This window comes from Pseudophryne corroboree, chromosome 4 (assembly GCF_028390025.1).
Source record: "Pseudophryne corroboree isolate aPseCor3 chromosome 4, aPseCor3.hap2, whole genome shotgun sequence".
NCBI lineage: Eukaryota > Metazoa > Chordata > Amphibia > Anura > Myobatrachidae > Pseudophryne > Pseudophryne corroboree.
Window position 1 is genome coordinate 360179643 of NC_086447.1, and position 25505 is coordinate 360205147.

Below are 25505 nucleotides of genomic sequence, written 5' to 3' on the forward strand. Positions count from 1 at the left end.
ATATCCTCCTCATCCTGGTGTACTTCAACATCTTCATCTTCAATCTGACTATCAGGAACTGGACTGCGGGTGCTCCTTCCAGCACTTGCAGGGGGCGTGCAAATGGTGGAAGGCGCATGCTCTTCACGTCCAGTGTTGGGAAGGTCAGGCATCGCAACCGACACAATTGGACTCTCCTTGTGGATTTGGGATTTCGAAGAACGCACAGTTCTTTGCGGTGCTTTTGCCAGCTTGAGTCTTTTCAGTTTTCTAGCGAGAGGCTGAGTGCTTCCATCCTCATGTGAAGCTGAACCACTAGCCATGAACATAGGCCAGGGCCTCAGCCGTTCCTTGCCACTCCGTGTGGTAAATGGCATATTGGCAAGTTTACGCTTCTCCTCCGACAATTTTATTTTAGGTTTTGGAGTCCTTTTTTTACTGATATTTGGTGTTTTGGATTTGACATGCTCTGTACTATGACATTGAGCATCGGCCTTGGCAGACGACGTTGCTGGCATTTCATCGTCTCGGCCATGACTAGTGGCAGCAGCTTCAGCACGAGGTGGAAGTGGATCTTGATCTTTCCCTAATTTTGGAACCTCAACATTTTTGTTCTCCATATTTTAATAGGCACAACTAAAAGGCACCTCAGGTAAACAATGGAGATGGATACTAGTATACAATTATGGACTGCCTGCCGAGTGCAGACACAGAGGTAGCCACAGCCGTGAACTACCGTACTGTACTGTGTCTGCTGCTAATATAGACTGGTTGATAAAGAGATGTCTATGTAACTATGTATGTATAAAGAAGAAAGAAAAAAAAACCACGGTTAGGTGGTATACAATTATGGACGGACTGCCTGCCGAGTGCAGACACAGAGGTAGCCACAGCCGTGAACTACCGTACTGTACTGTGTCTGCTGCTAATATAGACTGGTTGATAAAGAGATGTCGTAGTAACTATGTATGTATAAAGAAGAAAGAAAAAAAAACCACGGTTAGGTGGTATACAATTATGGACGGACTGCCTGCCGAGTGCAGACACAGAGGTAGCCACAGCCGTGAACTACCGTACTGTACTGTGTCTGCTGCTAATATAGACTGGTTGATAAAGAGATGTCTATGTAACTATGTATGTATAAAGAAGAAAGAAAAAAAAACCACGGTTAGGTGGTATACAATTATGGACGGACTGCCTGCCGAGTGCAGACACAGAGGTAGCCACAGCCGTGAACTACCGTACTGTACTGTGTCTGCTGCTAATATAGACTGGTTGATAAAGAGATGTCTATGTAACTATGTATGTATAAAGAAGAAAGAAAAAAAAACCACGGTTAGGTGGTATACAATTATGGACGGACTGCCTGCCGAGTGCAGACACAGAGGTAGCCACAGCCGTGAACTACCGTACTGTACAGTGTCTGCTGCTAATATAGACTGGTTGATAAAGAGATGTCTATGTAACTATGTATGTATAAAGAAGAAAGAAAAAAAAACCACGGTTAGGTGGTATACAATTATGGACGGACTGCCTGCCGAGAGCAGACACAGAGGTGGCCACAGCCGTGAACTACCGTACTGTACTGTGTCTGCTGCTAATATAGACTGGTTGATAAAGAGATGTCGTAGTAGTATGTATGTATAAAGAAGAAAAAAAAACCACGGTTAGGTGGTATACAATTATGGACGGACTGCCTGCCGAGTGCAGACACAGAGGTAGCCACAGCCGTGAACTACCGTACTGTGTCTGCTGCGACTGGATGATAAATGATATAAAAAATATATATATATCACTACTGCAGCCGGACAGGTATATATTATATATTATATAATGACGGACCTGCTGGACTCTGTCTGTCAGCAGAATGAGTTTTATTTTTATAGAATAAAAAAAACAACAACACACAAGTGAAGTCACACGACGAGTGTTTAACTTTTTCAGGCAATCACAATATAAGTATACTACTAACTATACTGGTGGTCAGTGTGGTCAGGTCACTGGTCAGTCACACTGGCAGTGGCACTCCTGCAGCAAAAGTGTGCACTGTTTAATTTTAATATAATATTATGTACTCCTGGCTCCTGCTATAACCTATAACTGGCACTGCAGTGCTCCCCAGTCTCCCCCACAATTATAAGCTGTGTGAGCTGAGCAGTCAGACAGATATATAATATATATAGATGATGCAGCACACTGGGCTGAGCCTGAGCAGTGCACACAGATATGGTATGTGACTGAGTCACTGTGTGTATCGCTTTTTTCAGGCAGAGAACGGATATATTAAATAAACTGCACTGTCTGGTGGTCACTCACTATATAATATTATGTACTCCTGGCTCCTGCTATAACCTATAACTGGCACTGCAGTGCTCCCCAGTCTCCCCCACAATTATAAGCTGTGTGAGCTGAGCAGTCAGACAGATATATAATATATATAGATGATGCAGCACACTGGGCTGAGCCTGAGCAGTGCACACAGATATGGTATGTGACTGAGTCACTGTGTGTATCGCTTTTTTCAGGCAGAGAACGGATATATTAAATAAACTGCACTGTCTGGTGGTCACTCACTAGTAAACTCTCTGCACTCTCTACACTTCTACAGTACTCCTCCTAGTCCTAAGCTCCAGTAAATCTCTCTCTCTTATAATCTAAATGGAGAGGACGCCAGCCACGTCCTCTCCCTATCAATCTCAATGCACGTGTGAAAATGGCGGCGACGCGCGGCTCCTTATATAGAATCCGAGTCTCGCGATAGAATCCGAGCCTCGCGAGAATCCGACAGCGTCATGATGACGTTCGGGCGCGCTCGGGTTAACCGAGCAAGGCGGGAAGATCCGAGTCGCTCGGACCCGTGAAAAAAAACATGAAGTTCGGGCGGGTTCGGATTCAGAGAAACCGAACCCGCTCATCTCTAGTAGCATACATAGATTTTTTGGCAGATAGTGCTGATGACCACAAGCCTGCTGCTGTCCTGTGTATATTTGGCACAGACGGCAACCCTTGATGCGCATCAACTTCCATCACATCTGATTGGACCCACTGTTGCTCTGCATATAGCGTGCACAGACAACAACACATTATGTGCATTTATGAATATGCTTGATTATACAGCAAATGTTTAGATCTGTGTAGCACATCTATATATTCTTATCAGAGTGCTGATAACTGGAAGTCCACTGCCGTTCTGTGTATATTCTGCACAGACCGCAATCCTTGATGCGCTTTATATTAATCTGTTGTATGTTATTCTATGTCATTTGGACCTGTGTAGCACACACACAGCTCTTTGCTACAGCACTACTGTCTAATAACTTAACATATACAGCCCAAATTTTCTTTTTATTTTCTTTTCATCCCTTTTCTTCTTCCCTGATTTTTCCTAAATCAATATCTGTTAAAGTATTCATACTATTATGCTAAGTTTTTTTCCAGCAGAGGCCAGTATATTGGCCCTCATTCCGAGTTGTTCGCTCGCAAGCGGATTTTAGCAGATTTGCTCATGCTAAGCCGCCGCCTACTGGGAGTGAATCTTAGCATCTTAAAATTGCGAACCATGTATTCGCAATATTGCGATTACACACCTCGTAGCAGTTTCTGAGTAGCTTCAGACTTACTCGGCATCTGCGATCAGTTCAGTGCTTGTCGTTCCTGGTTTGACGTCACAAACACACCCAGCGTTCGCCCAGACACTCCCCCGTTTCTCCAGCCACTCCTGCGTTTTTTCCGGAAACGGTAGCGTTTTTTCCCACACGCCCATAAAACGGCCTGTTTCCGCCCAGTAACACCCATTTCCTGTCAATCACATTACGATCACCAGAACGATGAAAAAGCCGTGAGTAAAATTCCTAACTGCATAGCAAATTTACTTGGCGCAGTCGCAGTGCGGACATTGCGCATGCGCATTAAGCGGAAAATCGCTGCGATGCGAAGATTTTTACCGAGCGAACAACTCGGAATGACCCCCATTGTCTGATAATTATCCTACTCATCGTGAGCCTCAGCATGTTTTTTGAATTTCTAACTTTATCCTAATATGCACGATAAATACCTATGTGATTTTCTAAATCAATGTTTAATTATTAGTAATTTCATTTCACTTCAATTTCTCACTAGTCTTTCGTGATGATATATACATTTTTTTGACAGTTCAACCCAGCATATCTTTCATACCTCTTGCTCATACTTCACTATTACTTCATGGACTCTCATCTGCGATTCACGGAGCACAATACCACAGAAGTGGGATTTGTTGAGCTGTGTCTAACGCAGAAAGCAGATCCATCAATTACGCTATACTGATTCATTCCTTTTCTCTCCTATATACTATTTTCATTTCCTTTTTCCTCTTCCCCTTTTTTTCTGTCTCCCTTTTTTCCTCTTTCTTCCGTTTCCTACATAGGTGCACTCTCATTGGTGTACTATCATAAAAATTCTCTACTATCATACCACGCTGCCAATGCCCGATCTCGTCTGATCTTGGAAGCCAAACAGCGTTGGGCCGGGTCAGTACCAGGAGAGGAGACTTCCTGCGAATACCCGGTGTTGTAGAGTTGGGACCATTTCCCTTCATATGTGTTTGCGAACCAACAGCAGTATCACCACTAATTCTCTTTTCCCCTTTCCTTTTCCTTTTTGAGGCCTACTACTAATTTTTGTGGCTTACGTCAGAAAGTCTAGCTCATTTGAATGCAGGAGACCAACCAATTTCGAATTAAGTAGCCCAAGTGGGTCTTACTTATCAAATAACTCTCATGATCACTCTTTGGTTCCATTAACACAGATATTCTGTGCTGGTCAGGGGAATTGGGGGTAAGACGAATCAATGTCTACAACCATTCCAATTACCAAGTGTGATTAAACAGACCAGAACATTTTATTAATTCTAATTATCACAATTCTTTCTTTGATATGGATCATTTATATGGGTATTTTCATTATAAATGTCAACATTAAAAGTTATGTTTTAAGTATCTCTCTCTACATGTTATAGGAATTTTTCCTTTCCTTTCAAGAGTGCGCCCACACAAGAGCCTTCTTTCTCTCCCTTCCTTTTAGTATATGTACTCTCTGGCTCTGGGCGCACCACCAAGCAGGACAACGTTATTTATCGAAGTAAAAAACACAGTTTTTTCTTCTTTTTTCCTATTTTGAAGTGTTTAATTGTCCAAATTTTGGTTCCACATTATTAACACAGTACTAATTTTACCAGTGCCCGATCGCCCTTTGTCTAGTCTAATCCTCAGGGATCCTGCAGATAGCGTGCACATTCTGGTATACTACTCAGACCGGCGATTGTGTCGGCATGGGTTTATAGCGCTGTAGCAGCGTGGACAGGTACCTTATCAGCAGAGATTGAGACCCTAGTATGTATATATATATATATATATATATATATGTATATATATATAGATATATATATTAAAGATGCTGTCTTAAGATATATATATATATATATATATATATATAAAACATGCCCAAAGAGACATTAGTCTACTGGGTTCTAGAGTCAACGCTATGTCGATTTCTGCTTGACATGTCCTGTAGAATATGCAATGGACAGGTGATGCAGACTTAAGAGGCATATGGAAGGCTGAGGATTGTGTGGAGAAGGGATCTCGGACCTGGTCTCCACAGCTATAGCTGGTAATTCTGATCTTTTGCCTTATATTCCTGCACAGCCTAGGAAAGCACGACATTATCAAATGCAGCCTTTCGATCACAAAGAAACAAGAAAGTCCGAGGTGCGTCCTTTCTTGCCAGAGGCAGGGGCAGAGGATAGAAGCTGCACAACACAGCTAGTTCCTAGGAACAGAAGTCCTCCCCGGGCTCTACAAAATCCACCGCATGTCGCTGGGGCTCCACAGGCGGAGCTAGGCCCGGTGGGGGCACGTCTTCGTAATTTCAGTCACAAGTGGGTTCACTCCCTGTTCGATCCCTGGGCAATAGATATTGTGTCTCAGGGATACAAGCTGGACTTTGAGGAGATGCCCCCTCACCAACGGCCCTGCCGACTTCCCCCCACGAGAGGGAAATAGTGTTAACTGCAATTCACAAATTGTATCTTCAACAGGTGGTGGTCAAGGTTCCCCTCCTTCAACAAGGAGGGGGTTATTATTCGACCATGTTGTAGTCCCGAAACCGGACGGTTCGGTCAGACCCATATTGAATTTAAAATCCCTGAACATATACCTGAAAAGGTTCAAGTTCAACATGGAATCGCTAAGAGCGGTCATCGCAAGCCTGAAAGGGGGAGATTTTATGGTGTCTCTGGACATAAAGGATGCATACCTTCATGTCCCCATTTATCCACCTCATCAGGCGTACCTCAGATTTGCGGTACAAGATTGTCATTACCAATTCCAGACGTTGCCGTTTGGTCTCTCCACGGCCCCGAGAATCTTCACCAAGGTAATGGCGGAAATGATGGTGCTCCTGCGGTAGCAAGGTGTCACAATTACCCCGTACTTGGACGATCTCTTCATAAAAGCGAGATCAAGAGAGCAGTTGCTGAACAGCATATCACTTTCTCTGGAAGTGTAACGGCAACACGGCTGGATTCTATATATTCCAAAGTCGCAGTTGGTTCCTACGGCTCATCTGCCTTTCCTAGGCATGATCCTAGACACAGACCAGAAAAGGATTTATCTCCCGATAGAGAGAGCTCAGGAGCTCATGACACTGGTCAGGAATCTATTAAAACCAAAACAAGTGTCAGTGCATCACTGCACTCGAGTCCTGGGAAGGATGGTGGCGTCATACGAGGCCATTCCCTTCGGCAGGTTCCATGCGAGGACCTTCCAATGGGACTTACTGGACAAGTGGTCCGGATCACATCTTCAGATGCATCGGTTAATCACCCTGTCCCCCGGGGCCAGGGTGTCACTCCTATGGTGGCTGCAGAGTTCTCACCTTCTAGAGGGCCGCAGATTCGGAATTCAGGACTGGGTCCTGGTGACCACGGATGCTAGCCTCCGGGGGTGGGGAGCAGTCATACAGGGAAAAAATTTCCAAGGTCTGTGGTCAAGTCAAGAGACTTGCCTTCACATCAACATCTTGGAACTAAGGGCCGTATACAACGCCCTACGTCAAGCGGAGCACTTGCTTCGCGACCAACCGGTTCTGATTTAGTCAGACAACATCACCGCAGTGGCTCAGGTGAACTGCCAGGGCGGCACAAGGAGCAGAGTGGCGAGGGCAGAAGCCACCAGAATTCTTCGCTGGGCGGAGAATCACGTAAGCGCTCTGTCAGCAGTGTTCATCCCGGGAGTGGACAACTGGGAAGCAGACTTCCTCAGCAGACACGACCTCCACCCGGGAGAGTGGAGACTTCATCAGGAAGTCTTTACACAGATCACATATTGGTGGGAACTGCCACAGGTGGACATGATGGCATCCCGCCTCAACAAAAAACTACAGAGGTATTGCGCCAGGTCAAGAGACCCTCAAGCAATAGCGGTAGACGCCCTGGTGAAACCGTGGGTGTTCCAGTTGGTCTATGTATTTCCTCCTCTTCCTCTCATTCCCAAGGTGCTGAGGATAATAAGAAAAGGAGGAGTGAGAACAATCCTCATTGTTCCAGATTGGCCACGAAGGACCTGGTATCCAGATCTGCAAGAAATGCTCACAGAGGACCCGTGGCCTCTTCCTCTAAGACAGGACCTGTTGCAACAGGGGCCCTGTCTGTTCCAAGTCTTACCGCGGCTGCGTTTGACGGCATGGCGGTTGAACGCCGGATCCTAGCAGAAAAGGGCATTCCGGACTAGGTCATTCCTACGCTGATAAAGGCTAGGAAGGACATGACAGCTAAACATTATCACCGTATATGGCGAAAATATGTTTCTTGGTGTGAGGCCAGGAATGCTCCTACAGAGGAATTCCAGCTGGGCCGTTTCCTTCACTTCCTACAGTCAGGAGTGAATTTGGGCCTAAAATTGGGCTCCATTAAGGTCCAGATTTCGACCCTATCCATTTTCTTTCAAAAAGAGTTGGCTTCTCTACCAGAAGTTCAGACGTTGTAAAGGGAGTGCTGCATATTCAGCCTCCTTTTGTGCCTCCAGTGGCACTTTGGGATCTTAACGTGGTGTTAAGTTTCCTGAAATCACACTGGTTTGAACCACTTAAAACGGTGGAGTTAAAATATCTCACGTGGAAGGTGGTCATGCTATTAGCCTTGGCTTCGGCTAGGCGTGTGTCAGAATTAGCGGCCTTGTCACATAAAAGCTCCTATCTGGTTTTCCATATGGATAGAGCAGAATTGCGGACCCGTCCAGAATTTCTGCCAAAAGTGGTGTCATCTTTTCATATGAACCAACCTATTGTGGTGCCTGTGGCTACTCGTGACTTGGAGGATTCCGAGTTACTGGATGTGGTCAGGGCTTTGAAGGTTTATGTAGCCAGAACGGCTAGAGTCAGGAAAACGGAGTCACTGTTTATCCTGTATGCATCCAACAAGCTGGGTGCTCCTGCTTCAAAGCAAACTATTGCTCGCTGGATCTGTTACACGATTCAGCAGGCTCATTCTGCGGCTGGATTGCCACTGCCAAAATCAGTTAAAGCCCATTCCACTAGGAAGGTGGGCTCTTCTTGGGCGGCTGCCCGAGGGGTCTCGGCATTACAACTTTGCCGAGCTGCTACTTGGTCAGGTTCAATCACTTTTGCAAAGTTCTACAAGTTTGATACCCTGACTGATGAGGACCTATTGTTTGCTCAATCGGTGCTGCAGAGTCATCCGCACTCTCCCGCCCGTTTGGGAGCTTTGGTATAATCCCCATGGTCCTTACGGAGTCCCCAGCATCCACTAGGACGTTAGAGAAAATAAGATTTTACTTACCGGTAAATCTATTTCTCGTAGTCCGTAGTGGATGCTGGGCGCCCGTCCCAAGTGCGGACTTCTTCTGCAATACTTGTATATAGTTATTGCTGCAATAAGGGCTATGTTATTGTTGCATCAGGGTTGAACTGATGCTCTGTTGTTGTTCATACTGTTGACTGGGTAAGTTTATCACAAGTTATACGGTGTGATTGGTGTGGCTGGTATGAGTCTTGCCCTGGATTTCCAAAATCCTTTCCTTGTACTGTCAGCTCTTCCGGGCACAGTTTCTCTAACTGAGGTCTGGAGGAGGCACACCAGAATCTAAATTCTTTCTTAAAGTGCCCATGTCTCCTGCGGAGCCCGTCTATTCCCCATGGTCCTTACGGAGTCCCCAACATCCACTACGGACTACGAGAAATAGATTTACCGGTAAGTAAAATCTTATTTTTTTGTGTTTGAAATTTTATACTACTCTTTCCCAATCTACAATGCCCTAGAAAAATGTAACTGCTCCTTTACAAAAGGTTTTACTTCAATATATACAATGGGGGTAATTCCAAGTTGATCGCAGCAGGAATTTTGTTAGCAGTTGGGCAAAACCATGTGCTCTGCAGGGGCGGCAGATATAACATGTGCAGAAAGAGTTAGATTTGGGTGGGTTATTTTATTTTGTGCAGGGTAAATACTGACTGCTTTATTTTTACACTGCAAATTAGATTGCAGATTGAACACACCACACCCAAATCTAACTGTCTCTGCACATGTTAAATCTGCCTCCCCTGCAGTGCACATGGTTTTGCCCAACTGCTAACAAAATTCCTGCTGCGATCAACTTGGAATTACCCCCAATATCTGCTCTATTCAGAATCTGCTCTAGTCCAGCAGCATTCAAAGGGCAAGATTAAGGCTTGTGGGGACCCTGGACAACTATAGTAAGTTGTGGGGGCCCCCTCTAATAAAATGACCTCTTTCTTGACCTCCCAAATATGAACATGGCCAAAGTGCATATTTGCCTCCCGTGGTAGCATGCCTCCTGCTCTGGGTTCTGCATGAACAGACTGCATACAGGGCAGAACAGCTCCCAAGTCCCCATAGCAGTGGCATCGGTGGCGTGTAGCTGATGAGGGGATTCAGTATGTGCTCTACGTTGCATGTGATATCAATGCACGGAGGACGGCTGTACTCGAAGATAAGCCCCATGCTCTACTCCAACCTCCCTGTGGCATCCTCCCTGTGGCATTATCTGGCTGCATGATCACCCCAATTACAGTGCACCCTCTGTCCATCTGCTTCCCCACATCGCTTCCCCACATCGCGCAAGAACTCCCTCAGCTGCAGCCTGGACCCTGGTAGAAGCAAGGATTTTGACCGGCAAAGGAAGAACACCAGCCAATCCAGGGCAGGCATGAGGCTCTGTAGTCATGTTGCGCCTGTAGATTGGGAGAAATGTGCCGGGGCTGCTTCCCCCTTACACGACAGAGCTTACCTTACCCCGGAATAAGGCAGTTCCATCCGCCAACTCAGTGGGGAACCAGTCCAACAGGAAGACCTCCAGCAGCGCCCGGCTCTTCGTCCATTCCCACCACTTTCTGAAGAGCAGGATCTGCTGTGGGCTCCAAACCATTCCAGCACATCCTGGAAGCAGTTCTATGTGCATGCCTGACCTATAGCAGTCACCATAGAAACATGCCTTCTGCATCATTCCTCCCCCTGCAGTGGCGCACCCAGGGGGGGGGTTTCCGAGCACCCAGATACCCCCCTCCACCAAAAAAAAATTTTTTTTGGCTGCATGAGTATTATTAATGGCTGTCTAGCGTCCTCTGCAGCCTGCTGTCTTCTTGGTGGCACTTGTAAGTGCTTAATAAAAGTTGACTTTATTTTAATTATAGTACATACAGTATATATCCATGTGCATGCATATATATATATATATATATATACACACACACACATGTATATACATACATACATACATATAAACACACACACACACACATATGATATATATACATGTGTATATATACGTGTACTGTGTGTGTGTGTGTGTGTGTGTGTGTGTGTGTATATATATATATATATATATATACACATACAATGAATCCACGCTCACTGCTGCAAATTACATCATGGGCGGTGCTCCATAAAGGGCTCTCAAATAGTCCAAAATATATCCAAGAAGAGTACAGGCACTCACCACTTCCTTGATGATAATGAATTTCTTATACCTCACAGGCGTATCTCACATAGAGATGAACGACAGCATGTCAGCAAAAATGTAAAGACAGACAAAATTACATCAAGATTAACACCCAGCAGCCTGATGTGATTTTGTCTGTCTTGACAAAGGCTCGGATGGAGCCGAAACGTCGACATTTTTGCTGACATGCTGTCGTTCATCTCTATGTGAGATACACCTGTGAGGTATAATAAATTCATTATCATCAAGGAAGTGGTGAGTGTCTGTACTCTTCTTGGATATATATATATATATATATATATGTGTGTGTATGCATGTTTAATATGCTGTGTATATATATATATATATATATATATATAGGTGTATATACGGTATATATATATATATGTGTGTAGATATGTGTGTATGTGTATATATATATATATATATATATATATATACACACACAGACACACTAGTTTTACGGACCCAACATATACTGGGTCACCTCAGTCCCCACCCCCGTGATTGGCTCCAACCAATTCTGGAAACCCCCCCATGCAAATCCTGCATTTGCCACTGCCCTGCCAAGGTACTGCGGGAGCATGCGCAGTGCAAATTACACTTGCCAGGATAACAGGGGGGGTTGTTTATTGGAGGATGTCACCTGATAAGCTTTTCTGAATTACAACAAAACATCAACTATATATTACTGTGAAACATAGAATTTGACAGCAGATAAGAACAACTTGGCCCATCCAGTCTGCTTATGTACATACACACACTTACACGCTAGGGTTATTTTGTGTTGGGAGCCAATTAACCTACCAGTATATTTTTGGATTGTGTGAGGAAACCAGAGTACCCGGAGAAAACCCACACAAGCACAGGGAGAATATACAAACTGCAGAGAGTTAGAGCCGTGGTGGTTAACAAACCCATTACCTGGATGGGTGTGGTATTGAAGGTCGACCACACTTAGGTCGACAGGGTCTAGTTCGACCACTATTGGTCGACAGTAAGTAGGTCAACAGGGATTCTAGGTCGACAGGGTCTTTAGGTAGACATGGTCTAGGTCGACAGGTCAAAAGGCAGACATGAGTTTTTTAAGTTTTGGGGTGTCATTTTCGCCGTACAGTGACTGGGAACCCCAATTAGTGCACCGTGTCCCTTTGCAAGGTTACCGTTCCCAATCGTAGTCCACGTGGATGGTTAAGTATGAAATATATACAACAAATTTAGAAAATCTCATGTCGACCGTTTGACCTGTCAACCTAGAACATGTCGACCTAGAGACCCTATCGACCTAGTTACTTTCAATTAACGGTGGTCGACCTAGACACTGTCGACCTAAGTCTTGTCGACCTAGAGACCGGATACAGACCTGGAGATGTACTAAGCCATGGGGAGTGATAAAGTGGATGGCGGTAAAGTACCAGCCAATCAGCGTGTAACTGCCATGTTACAGGCTGTGTTTGAAAAATGACAATTGGTTGGTTGGTAATTTATCTCCGGCCACTTTATATCTCTCCAATGTTTAAAACAGAGGTTCTCAAACTCGGTCCTCAGGACCCCACACAGTGCATGTTTTGCAGGTCTCCTCACAGAATCGCAAGTGAAATAATTAGCTCCACCTGTGGACCTTTTAAAATGTGTCAGTGAGTAATTAATACACCTGTGCACCTGCTGGGTTACCTGCAAAACATGCACTGTGTGTAGGAAGGCCAATCCCGGGCCGTTTTTTCAATCCCGGGATTCGGGATTGAAAAACGGTCAATCCCGGGATTCCCGGGATCCCGGGATTGCAGTAGGGATTAGAGAAAGTTGTAGGGAGCAGCGCTGGAGGGAGGGTGTAGGTAGCGGTGGGGGAGGTAGGGAGTGTGTAGGTAGCGGTGCGGGAGGCAGGGAGTGTGTAGGTAGCGGTGTGGGAGGTAGGGAGTGTGTAGGTAGCGGTGCGGGAGGTAGGGAGTGTGTAGGTAGCGGTGCGGGAGGTAGGGAGGGTGTAGGTAGTGGTGCGGGAGGTAGGGAGGGTGTAGGTAGCGGTGCGGGACTCAGGACAGAGGGTGTAGGTCGCGGCAGGGAGGGACGAAGGCTGCACGGAGGGAGAGTAATAGTACTAGTAATAGTACTTACTATTAGACGGGCGGCAACCATTAACACACTGAACGCGGCGGCATTTCAAATGAAGCACCGGCCGCCAGCCAACCAGAGCTGGCGGACCGGCAGCCAATCAGGGAAGCGGCCGCAGCAGTCGCTCCTGATTGGCTGCCGCTGCAGCTTCCCTGATTGGCTGCCGGTCCGCCAGCTCTGATTGGCTGGCGGCCGGCGCTACATTTGAAGTGCCGCGCGCGTTCAACTTGTTCATGGCTGCTGCCCGCCTAAATGAGTAAGTACTATAACTTACACACCCACCCTCCCGCCGCCGCGCATGCGCAGTATAATCCCGTGAATCCCGGGACTGGATGCTCCAATCCCGTCCCGGGATTCAAATCCCGGCATTTTGGGCCCAAATCCCGGGATCCCGCCGATCCCGATCCCGGGATTGGCCTTCCTAACTGTGTGGGCTCCCGAGGACCGAGTTTGAGAACCTCTGGTTTAAAATATCAACCCCTGAGATCTTAACTGCACATACTCTGGTACAATTTGGTAGATGCAGCTGCATACAAACAAAGCTGCTTGCAACTCAGGATCAGGCCCGAAATCTGATGTACTATGCTGTATCTTTCATCAGCTCACTCACAAACTGACAATGCTGGAAACCCCCCTGAAGAGATTCAAAATATAGATTTTTGTATAATTTAATCTAAAACCAATGTTGCTGCATTAAGCCTAGCTAGGCATTAATTACCAGGAAAATAAAACTCCTTGTTTGGTTTTGCACTAAAGATGTAGCCTTATCTAGGGGTAAAAATTAATTCTGAACAACAATTCCAGCAAAGAAAGTGTTAAGCCATGTGGTCCTTCAGCATTAATGTCCTTACCAATAAACTAACAAAATCCATCAGTGCAATGTGAAAAAAAAAGCATTACAAGCAGCTTAAGGGTAATTATATCAAGCAGAGAGTGTGCACAGACTGTGCATTTCAAGAGCAGATTATCTGGAATTCCTGTGCTGTGATTTATTCTTCACAAATACACAGACCCTTGTACCATGTTTATCAGCAAGGAAACGCATGACACCACTCTGAGGCGAGTGTACACATGAACCTAAATATATAGTTCTGATTCTTAAAAAAGGTCACATCGCTGCACAAATCATATAATTGCTCAGTTTATCTAGCAAATTGCTAATAAGCTAATGCTAATGGTCAATGGCAATGGAGTTCTGCTAGTAAGCATAACAACTGGTCAGGGGCAAACGCGGGATTCAAAATGGGGGGTACTTTCCACATATGTATATGTACTCATACACTGTTTATCCTCAGGCGAGTCACATTATTATGAGCACTAGCTAATAGCCAGAGTAACTGCTGTGTGCAGCATGGACAGCAGCTAGACGGGCTAAATTGTCAATTTAAGCACACGTCTGGTAGTCCCCGAGGTTAATTTTGATGGTGAGCTGCTCCGCTGTAGCAGGTCGGTTGTCCCTCATGCACCCTGGTGGCCGACGTTTACTTCTCTCATTAATGGCACATGGCGCTCCGCAGTTTCCACAACGGTTATTCGCAATGGTGCCCTTCGTCCAGTCACAATACACCTTCACCACAGCAGCACACGAACAGTCCACAAACTGCGTTGTTTCAGAAATACTGACACCCTTGGCCCAAAAGCTGATAATCATCCCTTCTTGCAACTCTGATAAATTCCACTTTTACCCATGACCGCTACGAGTGATGTGTGTGCATACGGCCTATTGCACACTTTATATACCCACCAAGCCAGCGCATGACACGTGATGTACTTCATGGGCTACGCATTGCCGACGTCAAATGTAGGAGGTGGTCATAATACAGTATATATATATATATATATATATATATAATTTGCATGCTAGGCTATTTTAGCACCACGTCCTGCCTGATTCTTAAAGGGCAAAATGTGCCTTGCCCTTTAGCGGCACCCTGCTAAAATAGCCTGCCCACTGTCTTTCTGCCACTGCATGAATAGATGCCGCACTGCGCACGGCAGCTATTCACGTTAAAGGGAGAGCTTGTGGAAAGCCCAGCACCTCCGTAGGGGCTGGCCATGTCACCTCAGTGATGCCGATGGCCAGGGTATGCCCCCATCAGTGACATTGAGGGGGCCGGAATGCCCCAAAAGTGACGCCTGCGGAGCATCTACAGGTATCCAGCAAAAATAAGCACCAGGAGAACAGCACACAACCATATTAGCAAAATACAAAAGCAATTGAATATACTCTCTGATAATCCATCATGTTCAATAATTAGACATACTCATCCATTGGAATTGGACAAGAAGCAGTATAGTGACAATGCACATGGCATCTGTGGGATGGCCATGTGCATTGTCACTATAGTACTGTGAGAGGGGGTGTGGTTCATAGGGTCGACCACACTTAAGTCGACAGTGTCTAGGTTGACCACTATTGGTTAACAGTTACTAAGTTGACACCTAAAATAGGTCGACACAAGCGTTAGGTTGACATGAGCAAGGTCGACATGACAAAATGTCGACATGATTTTTTGAGAGAAAAAATTGTGTTTTTTTTTCCGTAGAGTGACCGGGAACCCCAATTAGTGCACCGTGTCCCCTCGCATGGCTTGCTTCGCTCGCCATGCTTCAGGCAAGGTTACCGTTCCCCATCATAGTCCACGTGGATCGTAAAGTATGGAAAAGTTAAAAAAAAAAATTGTGAAAAACTCATGTCAACCTAGTGACCATATTGACCTAGAAACCATGTTGATCTAATGCATGTCGACCAATAGTGGTCAACCTAATGACTGTCGACCTAAGTGTGGTTGACCTAGAGACCGGATACCACATGAGGAGTAGTCATGGCTGAAGGACCCAGCTTCATGCTCTCAGTCCCGTTGCCACAGCCAGCTATGACACCAATCCCTTTGCGGACCTTGTGGCCATGAACCCTTTCCAGGTAAGGGAGAGGCGTAAGCAGCCCCGGGTGTACACACACACAATAACTATTATACATTCTGGCCAGGATAATTAGCTGCTAGCCCATAGTGGCACATAGATGGAGGATGTTCACCCAGAGTGATCTGATTCTCTATCTTCGGATGCAGCAGTGGAGCCTCCTCTGCTTTTGCATATTTTTCACCCAAAGATGCAGCTGCTGTACAAACTGTCCATATCTGAATCAGGTCCAGTGTTTGGAGATGTGTATTTTCCTTACAGTATCAATTATGCCTGTCTTTAAGATAAATTGTTGGAGACATGTTTAAAACAAAATAACAAATAAATGTTAGCATCATACAGTAAGCATCTGAGCTGCTTTTAAAATAGGAACAATTCCCACTTTCATTACTAACATTCAGAAGAATGTTTGAAACACAAGCACGTCTGTCACCACTTAAACCATGCAAGCATTCACTTAAGCACTCATCCCAGAGCAGGGAGAAATAGTGAAAGGTGCAGGCAACGATTTCTACTGTCTGGAGCATATTTCTTTCTAATATTTTATATTACTCCTTTTACATCTTTTTTTCTGTGCATTTGTTTTTTTTTTATCGCTTTAATAACATGGGTCCTATTTGTAGTTCCTTTATATCTGTTTTGTTTCCTAAGCATTGTCTACTGCAGTTGACCTGGACTTGAAATGTCAATGTATTCCACAGGGTTAAAACCAGGAAGGCAGTCCCTGCATTAAGTGGAGTGATATAATTGCCCCCGCTCAGTGGGATCTGCTATTAAACATAACAACAGGACCAGATTGAATTGGAAATCTATGCTGTTGACTGCGAGGCATTGAGAAATCTCCAGTCAAGAAAATGAATATCACACACGGTCTAATGGGCCAGATCGGTTTTTCACCTCGCTCTACGGCAATTTCGATCTACTCCCTCTCTCCAATATTTTGAGTCAAGTCAGTGTATGACAGATACTGTATTTCCTAAAGTGTGCAGTCACACGTTTTACTATCTGAACAGAAGCAAAATAAACAGTTCCTCAAATATTTATTATAAGTAGAAGGAAAGTACCCTATTACATATAGACTGTAGGTACAGTACATGCATAAAATAATACATATTCAGCCTAAGTCTGTGATTATACATACATGTAAGTAGAGATGAGCGGGTTCGGTTCCTCGGAATCCGAACCCGCCCGAACTTCAGCTTTTTTTACACGGATCCGAGCGACTCGGATCTTCCCGCCTTGCTCGGTTAACCCGAGCGCGCCCGAACGTCATCATGACACTGTCGGATTCTCGCGAGGCTCGGATTCTATCGCGAGACTCGGATTCTATATAAGGAGCCGCGCGTCGCCGCCATTTTCACACGTGCATTGAGATTGATAGGGAGAGGACGTGGCTGGCGTCCTCTCCATTTAGATTAGAAGAGAGAGAGTGAGATTGAGACAGAGACACTTGATTTACTGGAGCTTAGGAGTACTAGAGAGTGCAGAGTTTACTAGTGACTGACCACTGACCAGTGACCACCAGTGCAGTTTTATTTAATATAATCCGTTCTCTGCCTGAAAAAAACGATACACAGTGACTCAGTCACATACCATATCTGTGCTCAGCCCAGTGTGCTGCATCATCTATGTATAATATCTGACTGTGCTTACACAGCTTAATTGTGGGGGAGACTGGGGAGCAGTTATAGGTTATAGCAGGAGCCAGGAGTACATATTATTAAAATTAAACAGTGCACACTTTTGCTGCAGGAGTGCCACTGCCAGTGTGACTGACCAGTGACCTGACCACACTGACCACCAGTATAGTATACTATATTGTGATTGCCTGAAAAAGTTAAACACTCGTCGTGTGACTTGTGTGGTGTTTTTTTATTCTATAAAAAACTCATTCTGCTGACAGACAGTGTCCAGCAGGTCCGTCATTATATAATATATACCTGTCCGGCTGCAGTAGTGATATATATATATTTTTTATATCATTATTTATCATCCAGTCACAGCAGACACAGTACGGTAGTTCACGGCTGTAGCTACCTCTGTGTCGGCACTCGGCAGTCCATCCATAATTGTATACCACCTACCCGTGGTTTTTTTTCTTTCTTCTTTATACATACTACATCTCATTATCATCCAGTCTATATTAGCAGCAGACACAGTACAGTACGGTAGTCCACGGCTGTAGCTACCTCTGTGTCGGCACTCGGCAGTCCATCCATAATTGTATACCACCTACCCGTGGTTTTTTTTTCTTCTTTATACATACTACATCTCATTATCATCCAGTCTATATTAGCAGCAGACACAGTACAGTACGGTAGTCCACGGCTGTAGCTACCTCTGTGTCGGCACTCGGCAGTCCATCCATAATTGTATACCACCTACCCGTGGTTTTTTTTTCTTTCTTCTTTATACATACTACATCTCATTATCAACCAGTCTATATTAGCAGCAGACACAGTACAGTACGGTAGTCCACGGCTGTAGCTACCTCTGTGTCAGCACTCGGCAGTCCGTCCATAATTGTATACCACCTACCCGTGGTTTTTTTTCTTTCTTCTTTATACATACTACATCTCATTATCATCCAGTCTATATTAGCAGCAGACACAGTACAGTACGGTAGTCCACGGCTGTAGCTACCTCTGTGTCGGCACTCGGCAGTCCATCCATAATTGTATACCACCTACCCGTGGTTTTTTTTTCTTCTTTATACATACTACATCTCATTATCATCCAGTCTATATTAGCAGCAGACACAGTACAGTACGGTAGTCCACGGCTGTAGCTACCTCTGTGTCGGCACTCGGCAGTCCATCCATAATTGTATACCACCTACCCGTGGTTTTTTTTTCTTCTTTAAACATACTACATCTCATTATCATCCAGTCTATATTAGCAGCAGACACAGTACAGTACGGTAGTCCACGGCTGTAGCTACCTCTGTGTCGGCACTCGGCAGTCCATCCATAATTGTATACCACCTACCCGTGGTTTTTTTTTTCTTCTTTATACATACTACATCTCATTATCATCCAGTCTATATTAGCAGCAGACACAGTACAGTACGGTAGTCCACGGCTGTAGCTACCTCTGTGTCGGCACTCGGCAGTCCATCCATAATTGTATACCACCTACCCGTGGTTTTTTTTTCTTTCTTCTTTATACATACTACATCTCATTATCATCCAGTCTATATTAGCAGCAGACACAGTACAGTACGGTAGTCCACGGCTGTAGCTACCTCTGTGTCGGCACTCGGCAGTCCATCCATAATTGTATACCACCTACCCGTGGTTTTTTTTTTCTTCTTTATACATACTACATCTCATTATCATCCAGTCTATATTAGCAGCAGACACAGTACAGTACGGTAGTCCACGGCTGTAGATACCTCTGTGTCGGCACTCGGCAGTCCATCCATAATTGTATACTAGTATCCATCCATCTCCATTGTTTACCTGAGGTGCCTTTTAGTTGTGCCTATTAAAATATGGAGAACAAAAATGTTGAGGTTCCAAAATTAGGGAAAGATCAAGATCCACTTCCACCTCGTGCTGAAGCTGCTGCCACTAGTCATGGCCGAGACGATGAAATGCCAGCAACGTCGTCTGCCAAGGCCGATGCCCAATGTCATAGTACAGAGCATGTCAAATCCAAAACACCAAATATCAGTAAAAAAAGGACTCCAAAACCTAAAATAAAATTGTCGGAGGAGAAGCGTAAACTTGCCAATCTGCCATTTACCACACGGAGTGGCAAGGAACGGCTGAGGCCCTGGCCTATGTTCATGGCTAGTGGTTCAGCTTCACATGAGGATGGAAGCACTCAGCCTCTTGCTAGAAAAATGAAAAGACTGAAGCTGGAAAAAGCACAGCAAAGAACTGTGCGTTCTTCGAAATCCCAAATCCACAAGGAGAGTCCAATTGTGTCGGTTGCGATGCCTGACCTTCCCAACACTGGACGTGAAGAGCATGCGCCTTCCACCATTTGCACGCCCCCTGCAAGTGCTGGAAGGAGCACCCGCAGTCCAGTTCCTGATAGTCAGATTGAAGATGTCAGTGTTGAAGTACACCAGGATGAGGAGGATATGGGTGTTGCTGGCGCTGGGGAGGAAATTGACCAGGAGGATTCTGATGGTGAGGTGGTTTGTTTAAGTCAGGCACCCGGGGAGATACCTGTTGTCCGTGGGAGGAATATGGCCGTTGACATGCCTGGTGAAAATACCAAAAAAATCAGCTCTTCGGTGTGGAAGTATTTCACCAGAAATGCGGACAACATTTGTCAAGCCGTGTGTTCCCTTTGTCAAGCTGTAATAAGTAGGGGTAAGGACGTTAACCACCTCGGAACATCCTCCCTTATACGTCACCTGCAGCGCATTCATAATAAGTCAGTGACAAGTTCAAAAACTTTGGCCGACAGCGGAAGCAGTCCACTGACCAGTAAATCCCTTCCTCTTGTAACCAAGCTCACGCAAACCACCCCACCAACTCCCTCAGTGTCAATTTCCTCCTTCCCCAGGAATGCCAATAGTCCTGCAGGCCATGTCACTGGCAATTCTGATGATTCCTCTCCTGCCTGGGATTCCTCCGATGCATCCTTGCGTGTAACGCCTACTGCTGCTGGCGCTGCTGTTGTTGCTGCTGGGAGTCGATGGTCATCCCAGAGGGGAAGTCGTAAGCCCACTTGTACTACTTCCAGTAAGCAATTGACTGTTCAACAGTCCTTTGCGAGGAAGATGAAATATCACAGCAGTCATCCTGCTGCAAAGCGGATAACTGAGGCCTTGACAACTATGTTGGTGTTAGACGTGCGTCCGGTATCCGCCGTTAGTTCACAGGGAACTAGACAATTTATTGAGGCAGTGTGCCCCCGTTACCAAATACCATCTAGGTTCCACTTCTCTAGGCAGGCGATACCGAGAATGTACACGGACGTCAGAAAAAGACTCACCAGTGTCCTAAAAAATGCAGTTGTACCCAATGTCCACTTAACCACGGACATGTGGACAAGTGGAGCAGGGTAGGGTCAGGACTATATGACTGTGACAGCCCACTGGGTAGATGTATGGACTCCCGCCGCAAGAACAGCAGCGGCGGCACCAGTAGCAGCATCTCGCAAACGCCAACTCTTTCCTAGGCAGGCTACGCTTTGTATCACCGGTTTCCAGAATACGCACACAGCTGAAAACCTCTTACGGCAACTGAGGAAGATCATCGCGGAATGGCTTACCCCAATTGGACTCTCCTGTGGATTTGTGGCATCGGACAACGCCAGCAATATTGTGTGTGCATTAAATATGGGCAAATTCCAGCACGTCCCATGTTTTGCACATACCTTGAATTTGGTGGTGCAGAATTTTTTAAAAAACGACAGGGGCGTGCAAGAGATGCTGTCGGTGGCCAGAAGAATTGCGGGACACTTTCGGCGTACAGGCACCACGTACAGAAGACTGGAGCACCACCAAAAACTACTGAACCTGCCCTGCCATCATCTGAAGCAAGAAGTGGTAACGAGGTGGAATTCAACCCTCTATATGCTTCAGAGGTTGGAGGAGCAGCAAAAGGCCATTCAAGCCTATACAATTGAGCACGATATAGGAGGTGGAATGCACCTGTCTCAAGCGCAGTGGAGAATGATTTCAACGTTGTGCAAGGTTCTGATGCCCTTTGAACTTGCCACACGTGAAGTCAGTTCAGACACTGCCAGCCTGAGTCAGGTCATTCCCCTCATCAGGCTTTTGCAGAAGAAGCTGGAGACATTGAAGGAGGAGCTAACACGGAGCCCTTAATTCGCTTAACAAGGATTCACGGGTGGTCAATCTGTTGAAATCAGAGCACTACATTTTGGCCACCGTGCTCGATCCTAGATTTAAAGCCTACCTTGGATCTCTCTTTCCGGCAGACACAAGTCTGCTGGGGTTGAAAGACCTGCTGGTGAGAAAATTGTCAAGTCAAGCGGAACGCGACCTGTCAACATCTCCTCCTTCACATTCTCCCGCAACTGGGGGTGCGAGGAAAAGGCTCAGAATTCCGAGCCCACCCGCTGGCGGTGATGCAGGGCAGTCTGGAGCGACTGCTGATGCTGACATCTGGTCCGGACTGAAGGACCTGACAACGATTACGGACATGTCGTCTACTGTCACTGCATATGATTCTCTCAACATTGAAAGAATGGTGGAGGATTATATGAGTGACCGCATCCAAGTAGGCACGTCACACAGTCCGTACTTATACTGGCAGGAAAAAGAGGCAATTTGGAGGCCCTTGCACAAACTGGCTTTATTCTACCTAAGTTGCCCTCCCACAAGTGTGTACTCCGAAAGAGTGTTTAGTGCCGCCGCTCACCTTGTCAGCAATCGGCGTACGAGGTTACATCCAGAAAATGTGGAGAAGATGATGTTCATTAAAATGAATTATAATCAATTCCTCCGCGGAGACATTGACCAGCAGCAATTGCCTCCACAAAGTACACAGGGAGCTGAGATGGTGGATTCCAGTGGGGACGAATTGATAATCTGTGAGGAGGGGGATGTACACGGTGATATATCGGAGGATGATGATGAGGTGGACATCTTGCCTCTGTAGAGCCAGTTTGTGCAAGGAGAGATTAATTGCTTCTTTTTTGGGGGGGGGGTCCAAACCAACCCGTCATATCTGTCACAGTCGTGTGGCAGACCCTGTCACTGAAATGATGGGTTGGTTAAAGTGTGCATGTCCTGTTTTGTTTATACAACATAAGGGTGGGTGGGAGGGCCCAAGGACAATTCCATCTTGCACCTCTTTTTTCTTTTATTTTTCTTTGCGTCATGTGCTGTTTGGGGAGGGCTTTTTGGAAGGGCCATCCTGCGTGACACTGCAGTGCCACTCCTAGATGGGCCCGGTGTTTGTGTCGGCCACTAGGGTCGCTTATCTTACTCACACAGTCAGCTACCTCATTGCGCCTCTTTTTTTCTTTGCGTCATGTGCTGTTTGGGGAGGGTTTTTTGGAAGGGACATCCTGCGTGACACTGCAGTGCCACTCCTAGATGGGCCCGGTGTTTGTGTCGGCCACTAGGGTCGCTTATCTTACTCACACAGTCAGCTACCTCATTGCGCCTCTTTTTTTCTTTGCGTCATGTGCTGTTTGGGGAGGGTTTTTTGGAAGGGACATCCTGCGTGACACTGCAGTGCCACTCCTAGATGGGCCCGGTGTTTGTGTCGGCCACTAGGGTCGCTTATCTTACTCACACAGCTACCTCATTGCGCCTCTTTTTTTTCTTTGCGTCATGTGCTGTTTGGGGAGGGTTTTTTGGAAGGGACATCCTGCGTGACACTGCAGTGCCACTCCTAGATGGGCCCGGTGTTTGTGTCGGCCACTAGGGTCGCTTATCTTACTCACACAGCGACCTCGGTGCAAATTTTAGGACTAAAAATAATATTGTGAGGTGTGAGGTATTCAGAATAGAACAGAAAATGAGTGGAAATTATGGTTTTTGAGGTTAATAATACTTTGGGATCAAAATGACCCCCAAATTCTATGATTTAAGCTGTTTTTTAGGGTTTTTTGAAAAAACACCCGAATCCAAAACACACCCGAATCCGACAAAAAAAATTCGGTGAGGTTTTGCCAAAACGCGGTCGAACCCAAAACACGGCCGCGGAACCGAACCCAAAACCAAAACACAAAACCCGAAAAATTTCCGGCGCTCATCTCTACATGTAAGTAGGTGAGAATGGATTGAGGCAACATTTTAAACTTTTGTATATGTGCATTTAAAAAAAAATCTGCAGCCATGCACTGGCTTATACTGTTTCTGACCTGGCTTATACTGTTTCTCCACTCAGAGCCGTCTTAACAGCAGTGTAGGCCCCTGGGCACAGAAATGCACTGGGGCCCTTACCCACCTATCAGCGGTAGGGGTGGGGGGTGCTATCAGTGGCAGCTTTGATGTCCCGCGGGTGGTAGGGGGTATTCTATCTTCCGCACAGCATTAAGGACCTGGAGAAATTATTTCTGCTAATTAATTACTCCTTTACTGCACAGATGGGGTGGGAGGGAGAACACTAAACTGTAGAAGGGGACATTGTGCTGAATGAAGGGGCCCTGGTACATGACTTCCAGGGTGGTCGGGGGTGTTTAATACACAGGGGAGGGGTGGATAGTAGAGTGGGCTTAATATTCATCATTTTCTGGTGGGAGGGCAGCTTGCTTTACTGCAGATATCTCCAGTTCCTGGAAATAGATTTCTTAGCTTTAATGGGATAAAAAAAAACTAGAGAGTCCCCCCTTTCAGCGGGTACTGGGTACTTTGGGATCAGACTTCAGGAGCCAGAGCAATCCACCAACAAAAATATAAAACTGCATATTAGGCGTGTGGAGCTGGTGCAGGGATCAGCTGCTGGAAGGCTGATATCTCTGGTTCTGGGCATAGTAGAGACAAGCTGCCAGTGTCCACTGAAAGGGGAGAGTCACAGATTTTGGAGTATACCCTCATAAAAACTCTAAGTCAGACAGAACCAGAGATATCTGTCTGGTAAGAGCAATTAACAGGCTTGGATGGGGACCACTGCTTTGAAGTCGGATATCTCCGGTTCCCCAGAGCCGATTTTCAAAAATCTGGTACCCCTGGAAAGAGGGGACCCTCAGCTATCAGCCTAGGGCCCTTTTACTCCTGGGGCCCTTGAGCAAGAGCCCATTGAGCCCATACGAAAAGACGGCCCTGTCTCCACTATCATCCCTCTTATTGCACATATCATCTTCCTTCTCACCACCTCTATGTACAGACATTAACCCATACCTTCATACTTATTAACTTATCCTTCTCCAACATCTCCACTCTACCCTTCCCTTCATTACTTTCCTTATAAGGTACTTAATCCATTGCTTGTAACTTGTAATAATCTGCTCCCTGAATAGCCTCACTCTCAAGACTATACTTTATTATTATTATTATTATTATTATTATTATTATTATTATTATTATTATTTTCTATATCACACAAAAGAATGGAGTGAGAGAGTTTGGGAGGAGAGGTAGATTTGAGTGTAGATGATATAGGAGTCTAAAGGAGCTGATGAGGTTTCCAAGGGAAGAGGTGAAAAGAGAGAAGAAAACAGGGTCAAAAATAGACTCTTGCTGAATTCATCAGAGGTAGAGACAGAGACGGAGCAGTTAGAGAGGCAGGTCAGCCATGAGAGGATAGAATCATGGAAATTTACAGTTGAGGGTTAGAGGGAGCAATGGTGGCACTACAGCATAAAATAGGGTGCAGGAATAAGGAGGTGAGGAAGAGAGGAGGATATGGACCTCATACTTGATGGTGGAAAAGATTGCAGGTAGGATAAGAAGTCAAGTGAATCAGGGTATCAGTGGGATAGAAGATGGTGGTGTGTGGAGTTACTGCTGCAGGTGGCTTTGATTTTGCTAGTAAGGTGAGTTGTAAAGTCAAAGGCCGAGAGGGAGGATGGTAAAGGTGGAATAGGGGATAGAGGTGGGAG

General features: G+C 45.7%; 1 pseudogene; it reads left to right on the forward strand.

The window, feature by feature from the left end:
• The first annotated feature begins 4417 nt into the window (after positions 1-4417).
• Positions 4418-4536, forward strand: LOC134913250 (5S ribosomal RNA; annotated as a pseudogene).
• Positions 4537-25505: the final 20969 nt, after the last annotated feature.